Source organism: Protopterus annectens, chromosome 1.part1 (assembly GCF_019279795.1).
Source record: "Protopterus annectens isolate FY-2018-M chromosome 1.part1, PAN1.0, whole genome shotgun sequence".
NCBI classification, from domain to species: Eukaryota; Metazoa; Chordata; order Ceratodontiformes; family Protopteridae; genus Protopterus; species Protopterus annectens.
In genome coordinates, this window is record NC_056726.1 from 1694868502 (window position 1) to 1694874501 (window position 6000).

Sequence of the window (6000 nt, forward strand, 5' to 3'; positions counted from 1 at the left end):
CCCTACCTTTTCTGAGAAAGGGCAACTGGATGTGCTAGAGAGAGCCCCAGGATGCCTACTACCTTATCAGGATAGTGAGGCAATCCAGGAGATATCTCCATTTCTGGGTGGGAGCCCATCATTTCCAATTCAGAATGCTTCCCTTTGGCTTCATCACAGCCCCCCCCCCCGAGGTTGTTCTCCAGCTGCATGGCAGTTGCATCAACGTATCTAAGGCTAAAAGGTTCTAGTGTTAGCCTATTAGATAACTGACTTCTCAACACATCCACCATGGATTGACTTATCCAGTGCAGTGACTTCTTTCTCCACTTAGCCCCTTATTTGGCAGTCATGAACAATTTAACTAAAAGCCATCTGGAGATGTTGCTGACTATAAAGTTCATAGGGTGCTAAATTAACTCAATTTCACAAATTGCCAGCTTTCCAAAATCCTGAATCATATCCCTTTGCAAAATAACTTCTGAAGTCCTATCTTATTCAAGCCCTCCAGCAAAACAAATTATATGGTTGCTGGGGTTGATTGCTGTACATCAGTACATCAGGCAAACGTTGCCATGGCTTCTACAGTGGGCACAATCTGTACAATGGTCAATGCTGCTCCAACTCCTTTATTCCTCTGCATTCCCCAGTCTGTCTCACATCAGTCTGCAAGAGCCATATTTATTAGTGGTTGACCTCCCTGATAGTCACATGAGGTTAACATTTCACCCTCTAACTCCCAATAGTCACTGTGGCTATGGATCCCTCCCTTCTAGGGTGAGGTGGAGGCATTACAGACTTTACATCAACATCTTGGAGATCAGGGAAGTCTTCCTAGAATTGCATTCTTTTCAGGACTCTCTCCCCAGTGATCTGGTATATCTGCATGCAAGGGGGAACCCATTCATACATATTATACCAGAAAGCCATGCAGATGTGGCAGTGGGCACTGTCTTCACAACACTTTCTGGTTGCAGCAGACATCTTGGGGACTTCCAGTGTTCTGGTGGATCAACTCTGCAGGTCCATTCTTCTTCCTCATGAGTGGTCCCTAAATCAGATAATGAAAATGATGACTTTGAGTCACTGGGGCCAGCCCTGTTGTGATCTTTTTGCCTCCCACCTAAACCACAAATGGAGCAACTATTTTTCCCTAATTTCCCAAGAGTGGCAGTCATCAAAAGATGTTTTGGCTCAGAGTTAGTACAAGACAACAATAATGCTCATTGTGCCCTTTTGGCCTCAGCAAATTGGATTCCCCTCACTTTGGCCTCATCAGAAACACCCTCCATGTGTGCTAACTCCACATCAAGACCTCTTTCTAGAATTATCTTATCAGCCTCACCAAGACATAAAGATACTGAAACTGACTGCATGGCTCTTCCAGTTTTACTGGTGGCCAGAGACGCCAGGCTATCTACTCCAGTTATATGTATTCTGTCGTCTTCATAAGAAAAAACTAACACTAGGTAGGTTTACTTTATAAAATGGGAAAACAATGCTATCTGGGCATCATCTAAAAGGTTTGACACTTTCTCAACTCCATAATCATCCATTTTAGATTTCTTAGCATGTTTGTTTCAGAAAGGCTCTAGGTTCTCAAACATCAAGGTACAGTTAGCAGCTATATCCAACTTTCACATGGAAGGCTTTTCTTAAAGGAACTTTCCATCTCAGACCTCCAATCAGGGATACAGTTCCTCCATGGGACGTCATGCATCAAGCTTTAACCAGGTCCCCCTTTGAATCAGCATCTACAACAGAACTAAAATTCCTTACTTTGAAAACCATTTTTGGAATAGCAGTTACCTCAGCTGGGAGGATTTCTAAGTTACAGAAATGATCCCACAGACCTCTGTACCTCTTTTTTATAAGGCTAGGATATCTTTGTGCATCAGTCTTCATTTTATTCCTATAGTGGCTTTTGGAAGAAAAACTTAACCAGATGCTTAACTTATCAGTTTTTTCCAAAGTTACCAATAAAGGAGAATAAACTTTACATGTAATGGATGTTCATAGAAAACTCAGATTTAATTTACATGGCGCCAAATGCATTAGAAAATCAGTCTGGTCAGGCCAACTTTTTCTTCCCTTCTCAAAGGCCAAATTGGATCAAGGAGTTTCTAAAGTGACTTTGTCCAGGTGTCTGTCCGGGTTCCGATCAGTTTGTCGAAACCTCAGCATTTCGAACACCATATGTTTGAAGTGAGAAGTTTGAAAACTGATTATCGCAAAGCCGTGGAATACTGAATTCTTTCCTAGGGAAAGAATTCAGTGGGCCATTTCCGTGGCTTCACTATTTTCAGCACTGTGGTGGAAAGTTACGGGTCAGGTTCAGGTAAGTGTGCGACTATGTGGACGTTAGGGTTAGGGCGTGGGTTAGGTGAGTTAGGGTTAGGGCATGGGTGATATGTGTGTGCAATAGTGACATACTTTAAGGTTAGGGCGGGATAGGTGAGTTAGGGTTAGGGCGCAGGTTCGGTGAGTGTGTGATAGTGACGGACCTTAGGGTTAGTGTTTGGGTTAAGGTAAGTGGATAGATAGTAGTGGATGTACAGTTTCATGTAGGGTTAGATGTAGGATTTTAAGTGTATGTGTGTGGATTGCTTTTTTTTTGGTGTGCTTGTGTTGTGTGTGTGTTTCTTGTAACAGGGTTTTTTCCCTGGGGAAAAAATTGCTGTTCTAAGCCTTCAATGGTTTTGCACTTTGAGCTTAGAAGTTCGAACATATGGTGTTCACACTTATGCTCTTTCATCGAAGTGATATAGACCCAGATGTCCAACTATATCATCTTTGTTTATAAAGAAATGGGGTTAGCATTACTGCACGAGCCAAAGGCTAACTCAGCTAGGGTAGTGGCTGTCTTTACTGCATCCTTTGCCAGAGTACCAACAGATGAGATTTTTGCTGTGCCTACTTGGTCTAATGTTCATAATTTTGTGTCACATTGCAAACTAGATGTACAATCTAGATCCTGTGTAACTTTTTACTCCACCATACTTCAGAATATCCTTCCCTGAAACCCCACAGGACACTGTGGTAGCTTGGGAATCTGTCCCATTTGCTGAGTCAGATGGAAAAGACAACATGGGATATGAAATTTATCTGCTTACCATAATGATAAATCCATTTTTCTTCCGCCATCCAGCTCAATATTCCCTTCCACTCTGCCTGCCATCTGAAACTGCCTTGACTGATCAATTGGTTATGACCAGGGCCTTGTCTTATTAGGTACAAGCAGGCAAACTCAGTCTGAGGTAATCCAGGGACTAGAGGGAATTCTGGGTAGAAAAGGAGCCAGTGGCCTGGATCCAAACTCTTGAAAAAGATCTGAGAATGGATATTTTCAGATCAAATAATCCATCTGTTGAGCAAGAAAGGGAAAGGCTACACAAAGCTATCATTATGGTAAAACTTTGATTTTTCAGTACTGATCTGATTAGTTCAAGATGTGATTCAAGTCACAAAGGATACAGGTAGAGAAGGAATAAATACAGATTTGGACTATAATGTGAAACTCAGAATGCATGCACATAATGAACCCTCTATTGTCAGACTAAGGAAGATGGTATTGTTACTTGTTTTAAGTGAATGCAGGCAGATGGTGCACAATACTTTTACATTGAAAGAGGTGCATACTAATTCTTAAAAAATCAGTGTTATGATGCATTCTGTTTCATACAAATCATTGCAGCATATTATTAGCAAGAAAGTAACAGGAAATATAATTTCATCTATGAATAGTTCCTTCATCAAAGTTTCAAAATGCTTCAATTTCCAATAAAGTTGTGTGCATAACAAAGATATTCTTGGAAAAAGATAATGAATAGGGAACATAATCATTAAAATTAGGTACTTCTGATGTTTTAGGGTAAGACAATGATACTAACCAATTGCTATACAGTTCATTTTTAACTACCTCTTGAGAATGTTCCATTCACATTCGGTTATGGTAATTGTATGATGCAGTTTTCAATTAAAGCACCAGAAAATGTGTTGATATAGGCTGATTAGTTTGTAACCATACCTGGATAGTCATACAGTGTTGAGTTGCAGTTACATTCATAGCCAGAATAGGTCACAGGAGGACTAGTGGTCTGATTAAGTATGTCCGTAAATGATTCACACACTTCATCAGGAAGACATGGAAGTTCACATTGTGAAGATGCTGAAATGAAAAAGACACGTCAAACATAAGAATTACTTTTTTAAACTAGTGATTCTTTATTTTATTACCATATCTGAGCAAGGACTGAGATGATTAATCTTAAATTTTAATTTTAAATGAAATCCATCTAACTCTTTTACTTAAAAAAATAGTGTTGATTCAGATTCTGTTTACAGGATTAACAATAACAAAATTGAGAAGCCTGCCATTGTTCATTATGAACACAGGTGGACAGTGGTCTCACCTTTGATAATCACATCACCACAACAGTCAGGAAATATTTCTATGTGGCATACCTCATCACTAAGGGTTTTTCATCCAGAAAAAAAGGAGGTCATTGTTCCACTGTCCTCATCCCTCATTAGACCCATTATAGAGCACAGCATCCCATTTGGTATGTACCTCACAAGACATCTGCAACAGCTGGAAAGGCCACAGAAATATTTCACTAAAAGAATCGCAGGCCTAAAGCAGATGCCCACTGCTGACCATCTAAAAAAATTCCAGCTATACTCTGTGGCATATCGTCTACTCAGAGGCGATCTCTCCTTAACATACAAGGCCATACAAGGCCATGTCAAACCCTGAGCTGTTGGGCATGCTACACTTAAAGAAATCCCAATCCCTCAGAGCCACACGCTCCAAAGATCTAAACCTTGTCATCACAATGAACAAAATATACTGGAGGGATAGGTTCCTGACCCAGAGACTCCCCAAACTCTGGAATAGAGTACCCATACATGTCAAGGAGAGCACCTCCTTGGCCCTCTTCAAAAGGAAACTTGATGACTGGATGGGAGATAGGAAATTTACCCCAGGGATCATGTCAGTCAACCTGCTAGACAGGGGTCCAGGGAAGTAAATATTTTGGGAAGAAATAACCAGGGAATTGTTATGGCTAGGCTCATATAGACCCTAGGGCTGATAGCCTGGTACCAACCTATGAACCTATGATGTGGAACCTATCAACACCAAGGAATAGGAGATGTCAATGAAAAGCTTAATGCATTAGAATGCCTTTGTATGCCTGAGTTTTGTCTTTTGAAGAGTATTATTTTATATTGCATATTAAACGTGTAAAAGATTCTTTGGGGGTAAAACAGAAAGCTCACTATATTAGGATACTAGCACATCTGATTATAATTAACAATAAGAATATTAATAAAACATTAGCAATGCATTCTATTGATTTTTCAGCTTATGGATAGCTTTATGGTCTAGGATTTACAACCATTCCCTCAAAATAGTAAGTGAAGTGATTACAGAAATAGTTGCTGCTGCAAGGGGTCTAACACAGACAAATGACTGGTGCCAAAATCACGGACTAAAACTCAATGCCAAGAAATGCATTATATCACATTTTGGAAAAACTGCTATCCAGGATAATTGCTCCATCCATAAGACACCCCCAAGAGTTAATCCAGTAGTCAGTGATCTGGGAACATATGTAGACAGTATTCTGGCTTATGACCAGCATGTGGCCAAGGTAGTAACAAAATCATTCTATGTTGCTCAACTGATAAGTAAGGGCATGATATCCAGGTCCATGAATGTCATACTTCCACTTTATTCAGTCATTATCATACCCATCATTGAGTATAATGCCCCCTTTGACATATATTTGACCAAACATATGCAACAGTTGGAACATCCAAAAAGCTTCCTTACCAGGACAATGCAGGGTATAAACACATTGTTCTGTATGGATGACTGTGAAACCCTATATTTTGTCTCCTACAGGCTACTGAGAGGTCATCTATGCCTTGGATACAAGGCATCCTCAGATTCAGTTCTGAGGGACCTTTTGCATATCCACAACATGAACAGCATCAGAAACACTAGATATAAGGATT

General features: G+C 40.2%; 1 protein-coding gene across 1 annotated transcript in view; it reads right to left on the bottom strand.

The window, feature by feature from the left end:
• The window catches only part of LOC122816599 (uromodulin-like), a 257810-nt gene extending 253669 nt beyond the window's left edge, over positions 1-4141 (bottom strand). The window contains exon 1 of the mRNA XM_044089502.1: positions 4007-4141. The gene's annotated coding sequence lies outside the window, so the exon portion shown is untranslated. The remainder of the gene's footprint in view (positions 1-4006) is intronic.
• Between the last annotated feature and the right edge of the window lie 1859 nt (positions 4142-6000).